Source organism: Peromyscus californicus, unplaced genomic scaffold, assembly GCF_007827085.1.
Source record: "Peromyscus californicus insignis strain IS unplaced genomic scaffold, ASM782708v3 Scaffold_18__1_contigs__length_77618521, whole genome shotgun sequence".
NCBI lineage: Eukaryota > Metazoa > Chordata > Mammalia > Rodentia > Cricetidae > Peromyscus > Peromyscus californicus.
In genome coordinates this window covers 30307778-30327676 of record NW_026294480.1, presented here as the reverse complement: position 1 = coordinate 30327676, position 19899 = coordinate 30307778, and the positions used below count along the sequence as shown (strand labels likewise).

The window sequence follows — 19899 nt, the reverse complement described above, 5'->3', positions numbered from 1 at the left end:
TTTTATGCATTTTCACTCAGTCTGAGACCCCCAGTCTATGTGACACACAACTGTACTTCAATGTAATAACAAAAACAAAAACAAACAAACAAAAAACCTGCATCTGGTGTCCCATGTCTGTAATCTCATCAATAAGGAAGCGAAGGCAAGAGTTCGAGGCTAGCCTGAACCACATAGAGAGTATCACAAATAGTGAGACCCCATCTCAGTGTGGTTGATGGGGCTGGCAAAATGGTTCAGGGGGTAAAAATGGTTGTCATGCATGTCTGACAACCTGAGTCCAATCCCTAGAACTCACAGTGGTGTCCTCTGATCTCCACATTCTCTCTCTCTCTCTCTCTCTCTCTCTCTCTCTCTCTCTCTCTCTCTCTCTCTCTCTCCCCACACACACGGAAGACAGACATGCAATTAACAATAAATAAGGATTTTAAATTTTTATAAAAGAAAAAAAAAACACTGGATCCAAATGACTAAATTAGATTCCCAGTTGTGAGTGCCTTACAACCTGCTGTTTGAAATTCAATACACCAGCCACGAAAAACACCCAGGGGATACCTACCATGACATATTGAAACATTTGAATTTCATTTATAACAATAAAGTAAAAAGCTCAAAAGTCTCCTTTTTGCACTATTTAGACACCACCAAAATACAAAGAATTCAGAAAACAATGAAACTGCTAAAAAGGATATGTTGTGTACTCTGACTTGATTTTTAATAACTTTACAGCTGCTTTCAATTCAAATTTTTTATTGAATCTTCTGTATTAATCTATACTTTGCTGCCAATCATTTTGTGAAGAAATGCACAATTTTGAATGTGCTTGTCTATTTTTTTTCCCACATAGTGTGCGAGCAACAGTTCCTTCTTACGGAAATAGCCAGGAGCTGGTGGGAAACATGTAACCAAAACTCCTTTTTCTGGCTGAATCTTTCCAACTGGCCTTCCCCATGCTCTTTGGGACACTCATGACAATGTGTTCTCAAAATCTCCAAGCCCCACAAGAAGGCTCTGGAGGCAAGAGAGGTACTATCCAAGTAGGGCTGACTACAATCAACATTTACTCATTCATAAATTGGTCGGGTGCTTGGCTTGTGAAGTCAGCCACATGCATTTCTATTCATTGTTGTTATCTTTCTCAAGCAAAGGGTAGTTTCTAAGTTTTCTTGCATCTGAGTTTTGTTTTCTGAACAGCAGATTGTTATATATAAGGCAGATGTCTTCCAGCACATTTCTTGGCTGATATATTTTCTCCGTGATTCCATGAGAGTTTTCTTCACATTCTACAAAGTGGTAGGATCTCCAAAGGAAGACAGTCTAGGCAGCTCAGAAAAGCATTTTCTATTTTTGTGGGATTAGAAGTATCCATCTACCATGGGCCACAGATGCCATGGCTTGGCTTGAGTCCCCTGAATGCATCGCTGGGGAACAGATAAAGGTCTTAGGAGCTTTGTGGTCTTTTCTGAAACTTAGATTGCATCAGTTTCAAAGAATGTCTGACTTCGTCTGGCTGTCCAGAATATCTGCCTAAGTCCCCTTCACTCTTCACATCTGTCTAAACAAGGGCAGAGGGCATGTTGAGTATGATGCAAAGCCAAGAGATAGTATATGGCTCGGGGTGAAAACTCAGAGTCCAAGCAAGAATGACTCCAGACGAACTCAACCTGCTCTCTACAACAGCAGAATTTAAATGTTCTGTCTGCTAAAAGTACATTTGAAAGATGAAATCTTTCCATATGGCTTCATTTTCTTCTATATAAAAGGGTTAGACTAAATTCTGATTTTTGAAAAACACAGCGCTTCGTGTACATAGTGCTGAGACTTGCACTGAACTCATCTGGAAAAAATACAAGCTACTATAACAAACGCCAAATGCCAGAAGTAGCCAGTCTCAGTCTAGTGAAAAGCACAGAAGGGGAAATTTGCTCTGTATAGGTGACAGCAAATAGAGAAAAATCAAATACATCACACCCGAAGTGAACACTGGGAAATTCTAAAATGCATTTTTTATAATTAAAAAAAACTCAGAATCTTCACATGGACCTATTATAGAAGCTTACAGCTGATAGTGATATTACTCAAACTAGACTATGCGTTTATATTAGCTATTTCAATTTAATTCTTGAGAGAAAGAAACTATTGTCCGGGGAAAAGCACACTGTAACACAAAGCTTTGAATCTCAAGTGGAGAGAATCAGCAAAACACACACACACACACACACACACACACACACACACACACACACACACACACACAAATTTAGTGCTGGAGGCTCAAAAACCCACCTTTTATGAGTATATTATAGCAAATGTGTATAGGACGATACTTTCTTTTGGAATACTATACAGCTGCAAACAAAAGTCACATTTCTGTTGGTTGTTTGTCAAATGGCCATATTGTTATACAGGTGAGAGTCTGGTAGGGTCTGGACACCACCAGGAAAAGAGACAGATGAAATAAGAGGGTCAAACCTGTAGCATGAATCTTAAAGAGTCTTATTAATAAAATCAAACCTGAGGCCAATTATTGGGGTGAACACTGGAAGATCAGAGAAGCAGAACAAGCCACAGCTTCCTCACCTCACCAATTCCTCAGCTGGTCCTGTTTCCTCAGACTGGAAGCCTCTCAGTCCTCATCCCAATGGCTCTCAGCTGAACTGCTTCTTGAAAGCCTGAAAGCTTAACCAGCCAAAAGCTTCTAGTTTCTGGTCTTCACACCTTATAAACCTTTCTGCTTTCTGCCATCACTCCCTGGAATTAAAGGCTCACTTTCTGGGATTAAAGGCGTGAGTCACCATGCTTGGCTGTATCCTTGAACAGATGGATTTCTGCCTCTGGAATGCTAGGATTAAAGGTGTGAGTGCCACCATTTTCTAGCCTATGTATCTAGTGGCTGTTCTGTTCTCTGACCCCAGATAAGTTTATTAGGGTGTACAATATTTTGGGGAACACAGTATCACTACACAAACACCTCTCCTATTTTTGGTAGAGTAAATCCAACGTAAGAGAAAAAGAGAACTATTTCTGAGATCAAAGTTAGTATGTTCTAATACAAAGGAACGTATACTCTCTTTTTGTTGTTGGGGTTTGTTGTTACTGTTGTTTTGTTTTGAGTTTTTTGTTGTTGTTTTGGTTTTTTTTGTTTTTGTTTTTTTGTTTTTGTTTTTGTTTTTCCACACAGGGTTTCTCTGTATAACAGCCCTGGTTGTCCTGGAACTCACAGAGATCTGCCCCTGCCCCTGCCCCTGCCCCTGCCCCTGCCCCTGCCCCTGGCCCTGCACCTGCCCCTGCCCCTGCCTCCTGAGTGCTGAGATTGAAGGCATGAGCCACCACACCAGGCTTGGTGTTGGTTTTTTATTGTTGTCTTGTTTTGTTTGGGGTTGTTTTTAATTTTCTGTTTTGAGATAGGATCTCCTATGCCCAGGCTTCCCTTGAACTCTGTGTAGCCAAGTCTGACCTTGAACTACTGATTCTCCTGTCTCACCTCCCTGGTGCTGGGATTGTAGGTGTGCACAACCACACCCAGGTTATGAAGTACTGGGGATCCAACTCAAGGCTTTATGTACACTAGGCAAGCAATTTACCAATTGCCCTACACTCCTAGGCCCCTTCTTACTGTAGTGTGTGTGTGTGTACATGTGTGTGGGCATATATATGAGTATGGAGGCCAAAGCACAACCTTGGGATCATTCTTCAGGTTTTATCTCCTTTTTTTTTTTTTTTTATTTTGAGACAGTCTTTCCCTAGCCTAGAACTTGCCAGGTAGACCAGGCTGATTGACCAGCAAGAGCTTAGGTCCCCCCCACTCCCAGTGCTGGGATGACAAGTGCATACCTCTAGGCCTGGCTGTTTTTAACACGTGTTCTGAAGATGTGCAAGCATTTCATTGACAGAGCCATCTCTGTATACCCACCCCCTTTCTTTAATGTGTTCTCTCTCTCTCTCTCTCTCTCTCTCTCTCTCTCTCTCTCTCTCTCTCTCCCCTCTCTCTGTTCAGGTCAGAACTTTATTTTGGTTGTAACATAAAGAAACATTTCACAGAGAACCTGAATTGCTCCAGGCTTTAGAAAACACTTCATGGACTAATGAGCATAATTCCCCTGTCTCAGCTCTTTCAGATAGCAAACTTGTTCTATTTCCTTCCATGTGCCACCAGATTCCACCCCCTTCCCCTGCCACTATTTCTCCCACTTTGTTTTGTCTTTCCCTTCAGTAAACTCAACACCCCGGTAATTCAATCTCTACTCAATGTCATGGTTGAATCAAATGACTGTCACTCAAAATATAAGCCACAGCTTGAACTACAGCATGGTTGAGTGATCAGGGCAAATATCCACAAATCTGGAATTTCTGGGGCTTTAGCCATGGAACTGTTAAGTGGCTTTATATAAGATCTCCACCTCCAGGGAACAGGTCAAATCCTGTTTGTACTGACTGGGACCAGGCAGGGGGAGACCCTGGGGAGAAACCCTCCACCTGCAACTCTGCTGTTGATGGAGAGCTAGTGGTGAAGGGATTCCAGCAGCCTTGGGACCATACCCCTGACCTCACAAAATGGAGACAGGAATTAGCAAATAATGGGAAAGCTTAACAAAATGTCACTTTCACACCAAGGTAGCAGTTGGAAAAGACAGAGAGGGAGCCCTGTTTAAAGATGGCTTTACTCACACAGTATAAATATTCAGGTTTCCCAGGAGGAAAAAAAAAATCATTTCCATTCCTACCACTAGCTCTACTTAAACAAGTTTGAAGGCCAATAAAAACACAGTGCTGGTTTACAAGGGTGAGGAGAAGTGGACGAAGATGGTGAATCTTCCTTGGGTTCAGAAGTTTAAAGAGAAAATCCTAAGCACAGAAAATGACAAGTTGTATTGATGGTTTTTTTTTTTTATAACAATTCAAGATATGAACCAGGCCCAAGCATACTGTACAAATATTTTTAGACGAAAAGTAGAGACCACTCGGAGGACTAGGGTAGAGGAACACCTGGAGAAACAGATTGCACTCCTGAGCTGGAAGTTACACATACATGAACACACAAACAACCACAGCCTGTGAGCCTGCTGGCCCTTTGCTGTACTGCCTGAGGAGGGTTGAAAGGAGCCCAGAGGAGTTGAAACTGGGGTGAGGAAAATGGGCTGACAAGATCCAGAGCTGAGAGGCCCCATCAGAGATCAGAAACTTTCGCCTAGCAAATTCACTACAAAGTCGGAGACAGGAGACAGACAACTCCTCACCCCATCCTATCACAGAGTCGACACTACATACATTTTTGTAGAATTGAATTGTTAGAGCAAACTGGGTTCGGATGAAGAGCTGGGATTTTTCAAATCCAAAGACCTGCTCAAGCTGAGTGGTTTGGGCAGGAAAGGACTCCAGAATTGAGCAGACTCCTGTGTGACTGACTGAGAGAGAAATGAGAGGGAAAGCCAACAGCAAGAGAAAAAAAAATGATCACAATCAAATGGATGTGGACCATTTAAGTAATTGGGTCAAAGGATAGTAAATGCAGTTCAATTTAGGATAATGTTCAATAAATCGCTTTAAGAAATAACCTAGGGAATACAGGTTAAATGGAACAGCCGTGTAGGAGATTGATCTGCAAGATACAATAAAGAAAATCATTGAAACTAGCCCCCAGAGGATAGCCAGCGTTGCTGAAAAGGTCACAGCTACTCTAACAGCAAGAATTCAGATAGAAAAAAAAATGCAGATAAATTCCCCCCGCCAGACCCAGAGCAGCTGCCCTCATTCACGAACCCTTTTCTGCTGTCCCATGCTAATGAAGACTCACTCAGTTCCTAGACGTTCTGCAAGCTTAATATATTTTAATATTGTTGTGGGCCTTTCCAAATTTTCCTCTTTGGGGAGGGGCTTAGAAAAGTTGGCAATTTGATTCACAGATTTAAAAACTCAAGGTACAAATGTGTAACCTACTTGTCAAATTCTTTATTGGATCACCCTGAGATCCTTGTGCCACAGCTGAAGGGGTCTCCCCTGAAGACATGGGCACAGCATGAAGACAATGCCAGCTAAGAAGGTGAAATGAAAGTAAACCTAGCTTATGCTTGCTTCAGGGATGGAGGGAGTTGGCGGTCATTTGATTGGCATTTGGCTATTTGAATTTAAGCAGGGCTCCTTTAGTTATGAGCAGGAAAGTTTGGAATAGTAGTTCATTTCAATGAACTTCTGCTAAGTATGTGGTGGGCACTGTGTGGGTTCTAGGGCTATTCCTCAGTGAGTGTCACATGTGTTAATGTGTGCATTCACAAGCGCGCGCGCGCGCGCACACACACACACACACACACACACACACTGCAGTAAATACAGCAAGGATAATTTCTGCTGTATGTAAGACATTCTCTCACACATTCTCTGAGTATTAAGTTTAGGAATATATTTAGAGTAATAGATGTAAAACTCAAGAAATTAGAAAAGAAAGGAATGGTTTATGTCTTTAAGATCCAAACAAAGGAAAGATGGGATGAGACACTCCAGTCATTATGCTAAACAAAAACTGGTCTGTTTTCCGGGAAACCAACAGTGTGAGCAATGCATTGCAGCCAACTTCTTTCCATGACTCAGGCTGTCCTTTCGCCCTGGCTGTGGATGAGTTCACTCTGCAGACAGCTGGCATTCACCTGAGTTCCTTAAGGCTAACTCCATCAGAATACCTAGGTATCTGGATACCACTGGCTCAGGAAAACATTGCAGAAGAGGTCAACTCTATGAATCAGGGTTGGCCTTGGATTCTGCTTTTCACTTGACCAGATGATACTTAGCATCTCTGGCCCTCAAACTCCCCATGAACATGATAGGAATAAAGACACAGCCCCGGCCAGGTCTGGGGGCTGGGCTTCCTCATACCAAAGGAAGCACTATATAGCACATGGAGCCCAAGCCATAGTTGTACTCAGTAAATATTAAGAATCGTTGCATGCCACCACACCTGCCAAGTCGTGAGAGAATTTGTGGGAAGGATTGTCTTCCTTCAGTTCATTCTTTCACTGGAATGTCCCTGGTGTGTAGTCAACCATGGAAGGACCTCAATTCGCCAGGGCATTTCAAGAGCTACCTAAGTTGGTTTCTTGTGAGTAAAGGCCTAGATGATTTGCAGTAAGAAAGACCATTCCTCCTTCCAGGAAATACATTTAGTGCTGCCTTTCCCTAAATAATATTGGGAAAGAATCTTCTGCTGTATTCTATACTTGATTTTGTTTGAACCGATTCCTTTTTTTACGTGTGTGTATGTGTGTGCATGCATCTTATTGTGTGTTTAGGTGTACCTGTGTATAGGGGTGCACATGTGTGAGCATGCATGAAAGACCAGAAGATGACTTTGGGTGTCATTCCTTATCAGGGTCTCTCACTGGCCTGGATTTCACCCAGTAAACTAGATTGGCTGGCCAGTAATCTCCAGAGATCTCTGGTCTCCACTTCCCCAGTGCTGGGATGAGGAGTGTGCAGCACCACGATAGCTTTGTCACGGGCATTTGAAGAGTGATACTCAGGTTCTCATGTTTTCAGGGCATTCATTTTACCAACTAAACCATCGCTACATCCCGGACACGAAGCATTCTTAGTCATCATGAAAGACATAGAAGTAGTGGAGTTGGTCATAGAAAAGGAATGACAAGTAGAGGGAAGAATAGTACCCTGAGCTCCCTGACAACAGTGGAAGGGTCAACAGTGACGAGCTTAAGCAACCGGCCAATGACACACAGCACTTTAGAAGGAAAGTGGCAGCACAGTGGCCATCACTTCTATAATATAACCGGGTGTGTCTTTCCCTTTCAGACCCTTAACATCTATCATTTAGCAACACCCAGAGGTTACAGCACCTGAAAACACTGTGGTGGGCTCTCCATAACGTGTTCTAAATGAATAAGCTTAAGACAAGTCAAATCCATAGTACATGGCAGTTCAATAAAAACTGCATGCATGCACAAACACACTCCTCTCTCTCTCTCCCCTACTCCTCTCCCTCTCTCTTCTCCCTCCCTCTCTCTCTCTCTCCCTCATCCCCTCCCCAGAAATATCTAATTCCACTATTAAAAAAAAAAGTTTTGTTCCAAGCTAGCAAAAATTCTAAAATTAGTTCCACTACTCCTATCCAATCATTATCTTACAACATTTTCTTGGTCTCTTTTTTTAAAAGGATAATTTGCCATCCATTCTTAAAAGCAGTTTTCTCCAAAAAAAAAAAATTGATTTCATCATGATTCAAACTTACAACATTTTTAGTAAAGAAACACTAGATAAACACTAGGAGAGCTAATTCTTTGAGCCAAACAACCGAACAGATGTGAGTCCTACCACTTCCTACCTTTCCAAAAGACGTGATTAATGGAGAATTATAGGAATACTCTAATTCTTGTTGAAAAGCTTGATCGATTTATTGGTGCCTGCAGCCAAACGATAACCAGGTCCATGTTTCAAATCACTGAAGAGAACCCAGAATCTGGGGCTCATCATGGTTCTCTCCTTCACTGCAAGTTGTGTGCCAAGAATATTTCCTTCCAGCTCAGCAATCCTCCTTCCTTTCTACATAAATTCTACATACTTTTCCCTTGCTCCTGCCTTGGTTAAGATTTTTTGTGGCAGCCTTGCAAATGATTTCTGTCTTTAGAAGATTCCTTAAAGTTACACCATGTCTCTGCTCCCCATGCTTGAAATGGTTTCCACTTTCTACCAGAATGAGACCTTCCACTAATGTGTCAGGTCAGCATCACTCCCCCAGTAAGCCATCGCTGACCCAGTTATGTCTAGACCAGGTTAGGCTCTCCTGCCCTGTGTTCTCACAGAATTCTGTCTCCCCAGTACTTCATTTTCACACATTGTTATTAATTTCTACTTAATTGTCTGTCTTTCCAACTAGAGTTTAACACCCTGAGGAAAATATTATATATTTGCAATCTGGTGGCTGTTAAGTAGATGAAAATTCTAAAGTTTTATCAGCCCTTATGGTCCAAATTTTATTTCCCCTCATGAGATAAACCACAGTGTTTTTATTAATTGTCCTCTGTAGCTATTTCAGCCTTTCTTCTTTTAGTAGTTGAATTATAGGAGGTAAGGAACATATAACTAGTGAAGTTTTCAGCTTCTCTTGCAGCTATACTCTGGTGAACAATGAGAGTTGACAGGTACAGCTTCTAGCTTGTATCATTTTTTTTTAAAGTTTATTTTCCATTTTCCCTTTCCTGTTCATAAAGTCTAGAATGCAAATGGTGGTTGTCAATCAGCATCATCTAGGGAGATAAAGATACAAGAAGATAGAACACGGGCTGGAGAGATGGCTCAGTGGTTAAGGGCACTGGCTGTTCTTCCAGAGGTCCTGAGTTCAACTCCCAGCAACCACATGGTGGCTTACAACCATCTGTAATGAGATCTTATGCCCTCACCTGGTGTACAGTCATACATGCAGACATAGCACTGTATACATAATAAATAAATCTTTTAAAAAAGAAGAAGAAGAAGAAGAAGAAGAAGAAGAAGAAGAAGAAGAAGAAGAAGAAGATAGAACACAAGACAAAGGAAATCTAATCCCTGAGTGACCTCGAAGAGTCAAACCACCAGTCTACCCAGACCGCTACTCATTTGACACTAACCTACATCAAAGCAAACTTTTATTGATATTTCTGAATTTTCTTCTCTCTCTTTTTCTCTCTCCCACCCTCCTCATTATATATTCACATATTCATCATACCAACTTACCTTAATTACTTATTTGCATCAATTTCTGATTCCTATAGCTTAACTTTGTCTACAAACAGGATATTTTTGAAGTTTTTTTATACAAGCATCCAAGTATGTTTTAGGGATACCATTATGTATACAGGGAGTTCTCAATCATTTAGTATTTGTGTCATTACTATCTATCAATAAATACTGCAATAGAGTATAATACCCATGTTTACCATCTGCACTATAGAGATGCTTTGTTTACTCAACTCATGGCTGCCATACTAATTTGGAATTAAAGAAAAATGTGTTAATTTAGATAGGTTGCCCCTCTATCACTGTGGAACATGAAGAGTTTTATGTCAACAGTACATTCAGCAAGAGCTAACATTTTGTGATGCCTTTTATCCATCCATAAAGCCTCGGAGGCCGAAAGTAAGAGAAGGACAACTCACTTTTGCAGAGTGCTATTGGAAGCAGTCTTTGGATATCAAGTCACACCTTGTATATTTGGGTTTTTAGAAAGTTGACACTTGCTGTTAGAACTAATAAATCACAAAAGGGCATCGCAATGGATGTTTTCATAACACTAATGCCCCAAAGGCTGAAAGAATTCTTACAGTGGCTGGCAAGGATTGCTTTACCTTGCAAAGTTTTTCAGACACTCTAGCAATCACACATTAAGAGTTGGACTCAGCCTTTGCCATGATTGCTGCAGTGGATGTAGGTTTCTTTAAGTGTCCCAAATGAGCCAGGTAAAAATAGACCCTAAAACTACTACCTAGAGTCTTGTCCAGGAGCCAGAGATCCTCTCTTCTACGGGTCAGCTTTGCTTTCTTTGAGTTAGAGCCACAGTGGATGTCATGTTTCCCGGGACTCGTCTCTATGGATAATAATACTACTTTCTTCGGGTTATTTAAGCAAATGTCACCTTCCCAGTGAACCCCACTCTGGCCACCATGTCTAAAACCCCAGGTCTCCCTGATACTTTGCCCTTGCAGCATTATCTGGTGCAGCATACATTTTACAGGTGCCTCTGGTCTATAACCTGTTCCCCTGAATAGACCACAAACTCCATGAGGGCAGGGAGGTAGTAATCGTTGCTTGGTGTTATATTCTAATACCTACACAAGGCACAACAAAGAAGAGAGGCTTTCAGGATACTTGTGAACTGATGAGTGCAAGAAAGGGGATTTGTACATTTTCATTAGGCACCACAGCTCTACATCCTCTGCTCCTGGAGGTTGCTCACACGTTCTGACAGTGCGAGCCCTGTGAGCCACCAGAAAGTCCCTTGATTGCTTTCTTTGTATTGTTTCACATATAACCTGTGGTCAGTACATCAAGAAGTGAGATATCATTATACAAAGGGCAAGTCTCAGTTCAGATGCCCTTAAATAATAATAACAATAATAACAACAACAATAATGGTATTCAGCCTAGCGTAATGGTGTATATATATAGTCCTAGTGGTTCAGGACACTGAGGCAGGAAGATTGCTTGAGCCCAAGAAGTTCAATACCTGCCTGAGCACCATAGAGACTTTCTCTCAAAAAATCCCAGAAGAACAAAGTTTGTTTTGTTTTGTTTTAATAGACTTGCCTTCCATTTTAGGTTGAATTTTTGTCCATTAAATAGATGTTTGTATTGCCAGAACGTGTGACCTGTTTTGAAATTAGGGCCTTTCTAAATGTAAACAAGTCAGAAAGAGATAATTAGGGTGGCTCTCAATCTACTCTGACTGGTATTCTGACAGAAGGGGAAATAATACAGAGATGGACATGCACAGGGGAAGCCATATAAAGACACACCAGGAAGATGTGGTGTGTAACTATAGAATGGTGGAGCTACAGGCTAAGGGATGCCATAAAGATCCCCATCAAGCTCCAGAAGCTGAGAGAGGCAAGAAATAACTTTCCTTTGGGCCATCAGAGAACACACCACCCTACTTTTGTGATGTGAGACAATACATTTCTGCTGCTTTTGGCCACCTAGACCCTTAACCCTAAAAACTGAAGAAACCTTATGCAGGCTTGACAAGGACTCAGATGCTATGGTCAGCTCATTTCTCTACCTCCAGTCTTAGCTATGAGTGAGCAAGCCCAGGATAAACTACTCACGTGCTACCAAGCTGACCATAAGCAGCCTCGAGGACTTCAGTCTTTTTTTCATGCCTACAAAAGAATTTGGCTCTTCCTACAGCTGACTGAAGTCTGGGGTTTGGGTTTGATTCTTGACTGATTTTAGACATGCGCCAAACAGTAAATCAGAGGCTGTATCTAAGGAGACCCACTGTACCAGTGGCTCTAAGGCAACAGAAGCCTAGACGTAGAGATGGGAAGGAACCAAATATGCATCGATGGCTGTTGGCACCCACATGGATCCTCTCAGCACGCAATGTGCTCAGCAAGGCTGCTTATAGTAAATGCCTGTCAGCAATCTCCACGTCCCACTCCATGCCCTCAGAAGCACTCATCAACTCCCAGTTAAAAGGAAAATAACAGATAAATATGTCAGCATCCTTACTCTATGGTCAGATAGCTCTGAGGTGTTCTAGAATGATACCAGAGTTTCCCAGGGGTGTTGAGCTTAGTTGTTCACACTGGTTGGTTAATATATTATCTTAGTCCATTCAGGCAGTTTTACCAATATATTGCCTTATAAGCAACAAAAATGTTTTTCTAACACTCCCAGGTTCCAAGGTCAAGGCACCAACAGATGAGTGTCTGGTAAGGCCCATTCCCTCACAGAAAGCCATCTTATCATTGCATCCTCACACAGTAGAGTGCAGAGAGTTCTCAGAGCTCTCTGTTACAAGGTTAACTCTCGGTTAAGAGGAGAGCTCCCTTCCTCACAGTCTAAGCATCTTCCTTAAACCAACACATTTGGTCAGAAGTTCTACTTACAAACATTAACAGTAAACACATACTTACTCAGATCATAACTCATTCCTTTCATACATTTTCTTCCCCTGTCTTATGTAGCCCCATATGTCTGACCCCACAACACACACACACACACACACACACACACACACACACACACACACACACACACACGCACACACACACACATGCACGCACGCACGCACGCACGCACGCATGAGCACGGTTACATGCGCACAACTAGTATTTCAGTATTGTATTGAGGTTTTTGGATCAGTTCTGCTGACAAGGGCATTCATATCAGTAGAAGATCCAACAAATTGCTAGAGATAGAACTTAGAGTTCCGTGAGGATAGATAGAGAAAGACTGGGACTAGAAAGTCAACCAATTGGTGTCCACCGGAGTCAGTTACTGTTTCTTCTTCTCAGTTCATTATAACCAAGCGCTTTCCTGCAGCTCTGATGAGCAGATAAAAGCACAGAATTGTCATCAGGCCAGGAAGCTTAGACAGTGGGCTCCTTCTTTGCTATGGTGTCTCCCGCCTTCTGTTTTCTAATCGGGAGTGGTTTTCCTTTATCATGTCTAAAGATCCCATTTAATGAAGACTGAGAATGCCAACCTGTGTCTCTCAAGAGTGTCTTTCCAGGAAACCAGGACATGGCATAAGGGAGATCCATCTTAAACCTCTTTCCAAGAAGGCCTGCTGCTAACGGTATCAGAAGGCATACTCAACCGCGTTCCCCATCATTTTACCCAGAGGATAATATTAGACGTGAAAAATCCAAGTTGGAAAGATGCATAGACCATGAACATTTTTAAGTGCCCAGAAACCATGTCTTCCTATCTGAACTAACATGAAAATGTGCTCTCCAGCCATCCAGTGGGGAGGCTCAGGAGTGGTTGCTTTAAGGCAGTCAGCCTTGCCGAGCCCTGAGCCTGAACAGTCTATGGGTGTCAAGCCTCCTCCAATCTCTGCAGAATGTTATGCCACTGTCCCCAATGGCAGAGAAATCACCCCTGGGAAAATCCACTGTGTCTCGAGCAAGCAAAGGCCGTGCTTTGCAAGTGCTGTGGGACGCATCCCTCCGGTTCTCCTTTGTTCTCTGAGTGTAAGCAGATGTTGAACATTCTTCTCATTATCTTGGGATACTGTATAATATTATTATGGTGTCAGGCTATTAGAGGCAGCAGCAACAGCCTTAATTGAGGCTTAGAGCTGAATAGTAAGCATGTAACCTTACTTCAGGGTGTTTGCAAATGCTTTCTGGAAGCAGTTTACAAAGATGTTTTCAATTGTTGAAAACAAGGACCGGTCGGGCCAAGATCAAGTAAGAGTTTCTTAAGATATGGGCACAATAAACGTATTTCTTAGGATCTCAATTTTTTTTTTTCAGCCAGAAGCACAGAAAATCTGTGGGCCAGAAAGCCTCATGCCTGCCACTTCCTGGACTAGTCCAGGGAAAATCTAATGAAACGCTGCGAAAGTTATACTCAGATCTACCGTGATCTCACGGCTGCAAAATTCCACTCTTTCTTTGAAGTGATTTTTACTATGATAATAATTATCTGTCCATGAGTCTGGACTTGGCACTGGCCTATCGCTAGGGATGGGGATTGGGGCACATACGCTTGTGGCCAATTCTCAGCAAGGAAGCACCACACAGAGGCTGTCCATCAATCTTGACCGAGTCATTTGTCTCTCTATACCTGAAGTGACTGGTCTTATACTCCCCTGGTGAATTACAGCTCCCAGATACTTGGTAAGGACTCAACATGATTCTGATGCACAGAGTGGAAGACAGGAAAACCACGTCACCCCAGATTGGTTCCAGGCACAAACTATTAAATGGCCGTTTGAGTCTCCTTTACTGGGTAAAGGAAAACAGAAACAGTGCTTTTTAAAGTGTATTCTGACTGAACAGAGTCCAGCATGCATGGACCTATCTCCCAGGCAGAGGGTGATGCAGGCCACGTTTTTTCTAAAGTCTGCTCTCAAAGAACCCATTCCACTGGACGTAAGAGATTTTTTTTTTTTTTTTGGTTTTGTTTTCTTTTAAAAAATGGATTTTTTTAAAATCACGTACACAGAAAGGAAAAAGCATGGTGTGTTTGGCTTGTTGCTTGATGGTGACCACAGGCAAATTTAGGTGGAAAAAAAATCCAGGATGAACAGTTATAAACTCTAAATGATACAGGGCTTAGAATCTAATTTAGGAATTTTAAATCATGTCTTTCAAAGGAATTTATAATGGAGTAAAAGGTCCAGAGTATTCCTCCCTTCGAGCCTTTTCAACTCTTGAGAATTCTTTTCCATTTTTCCCTAATAAAAAAAAAATCAAAAGACTAAAAGACTGATTTCAAGCAGCTTTTCCATACAGTAAAGCAGGGAAAGAGGAAGAGGTGGGGGCTTAAAAAAAATCATCTTATATTTGTTTTGTTCTGTAGAACCCATTGACAACAATTTGCATAAAATATTATTTAAATAAGTCTTCTTTGAAAAATAAGCGCAATTCAAAGTTGCTAGTTCAATTAGATTTATTACTCAACTGCATCCTTATATTCCCAATAAATCTGCTTTAATGAACTTTTTAACAGGATTGTAACATCAAGATCTTTTTAACAAGTAAAATGACAACCAATACTTGGTACAGCCCATATTTTTCTCTTTTACATCCACTCTGTCCCCGATATTATAATATTGTTGTTGTTGTTATTACATGGTGGAGAATAAACCTACAGCCTTGTGCATGTTGAGTAAATGCTCTAACACTGAACTATATCTACAGCCCATTTTTATTATTAATATTTTAAATTTTGAGACAAGGTATCACTATGTTACCCAGGCTATCCTTAAACCCTTACATTCACTCTGTAACCCAGACAGGCCTTGAACTTACAATCCTGTTATCATCCCCCTGAATTAACTTTTTGCAATTAACTTTTTGGTTTCTGAATTAACATTTTGCAATTATATTAAGGTAAATGACTGAAATTATATATATTCTGAAAGTATATATTCAAAAGAAGGCCACCATGACCAAGATGGTGTGACATGAAACGTAAGTCAAATCTAGCTTGGCAATATTAGCTCTACCACTGTGACATCATGCAAGGGACTTAGCTTCTCTGAACCTTGGAGCTCACATCTGCTAAACAAGGACAATATTATCCACTTCAAAAACTTGAAAGTTAAAAAGAGACTGTTTGGGCATATATTTACTCCAGTGCTAGCCACTTGGCACTTTATTAAACAAGTTAATAGAGATCTCTAGTTGCCAGGCACATGTATAAATTAAGTTTAAAAGCTGGGGTCTAAACTCTAGGCAGTTCAGTTCTATAAACTAAAGACTAAACCACTATGTGGATGAGGTTCATTACGCTCTTAACTGGGGACTCATAAACAGTAAATTATTGCCACAATTGAGACTGTATCAGTAAGCTATTGCTATGTGACAAAACATCCCAACCAAAATATAGTGGCTTAAAAAAAAACGAAAATCAATACTTCTCATTATTCTATAGGTCTCCTGGGTAGCTCTAGTGTTGGGTTATGCTCAGCTGACCTTAACTGGGCTCACTTGTGTGCCTATAGTTAGCTGTCAACTGGCTTCCAGCTAACTGATTTGGGATGGCCACAAAATACCTAAATTTTTCTTATGTGTTTTTCTCTGTCTCTTAGTGACTAGCCTAGTCATGTTACCATGGCTTGACCAAGAATCAACAATAGAAAAAGTCTGTGCCCAGAGTACAAGCTTTATATTGCATTTGACATCCAACTATCCAAAGAAAGCTGTGTGGCTGACTCCAAAGGCAACAGTTGGGTCAAAATACCTCTCCATACTACAAGCGTTTAATAATTGGGACCATTGATACAATTAGTCTACCACAGAAATACTTAAAGTTATAGGAGTAGCAGAATTAAACCTGAAAAATTAATCTCTCAGGAAATACATACCAAAAAACTGTAAGAATCCATGAAGAATTAACGTGCCTAAAATTTCTTTAGGAATACTTAATACAATACAACATAAAATTAAATTATTAACATTTAATAGGGGATCACATTTCTAAATAATTCCACATGTATGTTTACACTTCACTGTCACGGTGTCCCAGGGGCACTTGCCAGGCTTTCTCTAATAGTATCCATTTAGCATCTGTAGGGACTACATTTTTTTATTTTTATAGCACAGATTATGCTAGTGAAAGTGGCAAACATGGGAATATTATGGGTTATTGTAAGAGTGAATTGGTTTTCAAGAGAATCCATCCTAGGTGGGCCAAATTACACAGCTCTGTAATCCCAGATAGGCTGAGGCAGGAGAATCACAAGTTCAATGGCTGCTTGGGTGACTTAGCAAGACACTGCCTCAAAACAAAAATTTTAAAAGAGGGGCTGGACAGATAGATGGATTAGTGGTTGAAAGCATTTGCTGCTCTTGCAGAGGACCCAAGTCCGGTTCCAAGTACCCACATGGCAACTCACAACCTCTTGTAACTCCTGTCCCAGGTGATCATATGCCCTCTTCTGACCTCTGAGGGCTTGCTCCAGCCTTCAAGTGGTGCACACACATGCACTCAGGCACATACACATAAATGCATAAAATAAATAAATATCTTTAAAGGTAAAAGATCTGGGGAGCTAGCTTAGTGGTAAAGTACTAGCCTGCCTCACTCACCTAAGACCCAGTACTGAAAAAAAAATACTGCTGACCATGATGATAATGGTAACAGACTAAAATTCAATTTGTAGAATATCCCATAAAATTAGGAGCCCAAAGTCAGCATTTTTGGATGCAAGAACAAGATGGCATTATTTTAGGGTACTGAGTAAAATGTTCTTCCTGCTAACATGGGTATAGCTATATTATATAGAATAGAACCAGATTACATAAATGTCACTTGAGACAAGACTAACCATAAAGGTTTCTCTCTCTAACATAGCAAAATGGACTTATTGTCTGTTACCCTGAACAAAAGGAAGATTCTTGAACTAAGATATTTGAATGTGTAGTATAATACCACTGCCATCTCTACAGCACTGAAAAGATTACAGTCCTGTGCTTTAATCTTTCTCATTTGTAAAATGAGTATTTCTTTCACAGGGTTGTTACAGGGAGCCAACAGTTGAATATTCTGTAAAGTGCTTACAACACCACCTGTAACATAGCCCTTCATAATGGTTGTTTTTACCATTGGTATCATTAAAGCGAGACCGTTGAGGGCCAAGTCTTTGACATCTGCTGACACAGTCCCAGCGACCGAGCAGATTGCGTGAAGTCACACAAAAAAAGAAGAGACAGAAGCACACCAGTGACAGTGGTACAAGCTTAACTTAGGGGGAGGAGACCTGCAATGGGAAAACACCAGAGCATTTGCTGTCCACACAGACTGGGTGATTATAGAAAAGGAATGGGGGCACGGGGAGAATGAGACTGAGAATTTCCTCTTTTAGGCTCTTTGGCCATTTCTGAAAGTAACCAAGGGGAGGTAAATAAAAGATTGCCAAGTCACCAACAAACATCCCCATGGCTGGTCTTCACTAGGGTTGATAGGAGAGGGCGGGAATCTGCGGAAACAAGTTATTTTCATTCCGGAAACTAAATGACTGTAGTATTGGGAACTGTCACCATTCAACCAAAATGGAGGAGCTTTACAAAATAGCGTGGCACTGGCCACACTAAATACAGACTCTAAAGGCTCCAGTTTGGGAAATGTTCTTTCATTCGTCAGACACTGGCATCCCCTATGGAGGCACACTATCACATCCCAGTTCTAAGAGACACTAAATGATCCCATTGTATGGCCCGAATGTGAATGTCCACCACAGGCTCACTGTGAATTCTTCATGCCCAGTTGGTGGCACTACTCTGTAAGGTTGTAGAAACTTTAGGGGGTGGGGCCTAACTGGAGAAAGTAGGTCACTGAGAGCTGGTCCTTGGGGATATCACGCCCTTGGGCTCTTCTTCCTTCTCTCTGTTTCCCTGCCACCAAGATAACAAACTGCTCGGCCCTGTCACACCCTCCCCTGCAGGATGTACCAGCACCTCTGCAATCATGAGCCCAGATAAATCTTTGTTTTTTAAGTTGTTCCTGTTGGTTATTTGATCATAGCAATAATGGAGTATCTGACACAGAAACCAACAGAAGAAAAGGGCACTAGAGTAGCTAAGAATGAAGTAGAAGATGTTTTACAAATGCTTAGGACTGTGAAAAGATCTGGGGTTTGAAGGGTCGGTAAGGGGGTTGAGAGAGGTGATGTAATAGGCAATGACAAGGTTTCAGAGTAGATGGCAGAGCCAGAAAGTACACTGGTCCTGCCGGGCCACCCTCTGCCTTCAGCTGGTCATTCTTCTGGGGATCTTTTCTGTAAATGAGTAAATCTCCTGGTATTACTGTTTGTTTTATAGTAAACATTGTTAGAATGTATTTTCACAGTACTTTGAAGGAGACATATGTACTTTGCAAAGGTGGTATGGGAAGCATGGAAAAAAGTATTCTAGAAACTTTTTTTTTCTTTTGGTTTTTTGAGACAGGGTTTCTCTGTGTAGTTTTGGTGCCTTTCCTGGATCTCACTCTGTAGACCAGGCTGGCCTAGAACTCACAGAGATCCACCTGCCTCTGCCTCCCGAGGGCTGGGATTAAAGGCATGCACCACCGCCGCCCGGCTCTAGAAACCCTTTGGCATAGATGAGGCAAGACAATGAGCAAATTGTGAGAATTAGTGTGGTGCCTCTTTGCTTTGAACAGAGCAATCAGCTTGTCAGCAAGCAGTTAACAAAAATCACTATCGAAATGAGACCACAGCTAGGCGGTTGCTGCTTTACTTGCAAGAACACTTGAAGGGTTGCCTAGAACCCAGTCGACTGACTGTGTGATGGATCTCCATTCTCACTTGTGTGAACCAAGAAAATCTGCAAAAGGCAGCCAGCTTTCAGGCACTTAGTGTGCTAAGCTTCCCATCAAGGCGTGTTCTTTGAAAAGACACTCTAACTTAATAAAAGCCTGAACTGGAAAACATTGCAATAGAATGACTGTGTAAGAACCAATGCTAAGATGTAGCAAAGGAGAAACCAGATACCTACTTGAAATAAAATATAATTTGTAATTAATTAGTCCGGTCTATATACACAATGAGATTAAAACTGATCTCACTAGAGGAATCTTGTCAAAATCATTTCAATGTTCTTCTCTAGAATCCATTTTCATTTTTAATTTACATAAAATTGTTGTTTGGGCGGTTGACTCTTTGCTTGTTTTTACTCCTTGGGAAGAAAGCAAAGGAAAAGCTAAGCCCAGCTTATGTTTGTATTATTCTGAAATCCCTTGGAG

At 41.3% G+C, this 19899-nt stretch overlaps 1 long non-coding RNA gene across 2 annotated transcripts in view; it reads left to right on the top strand.

Moving 5' to 3' along the window:
- LOC128113456 (uncharacterized) overlaps positions 1-19899 on the top strand; it is a 65466-nt gene that overhangs the window by 7581 nt on the left and 37986 nt on the right. The window lies entirely within an intron of this gene.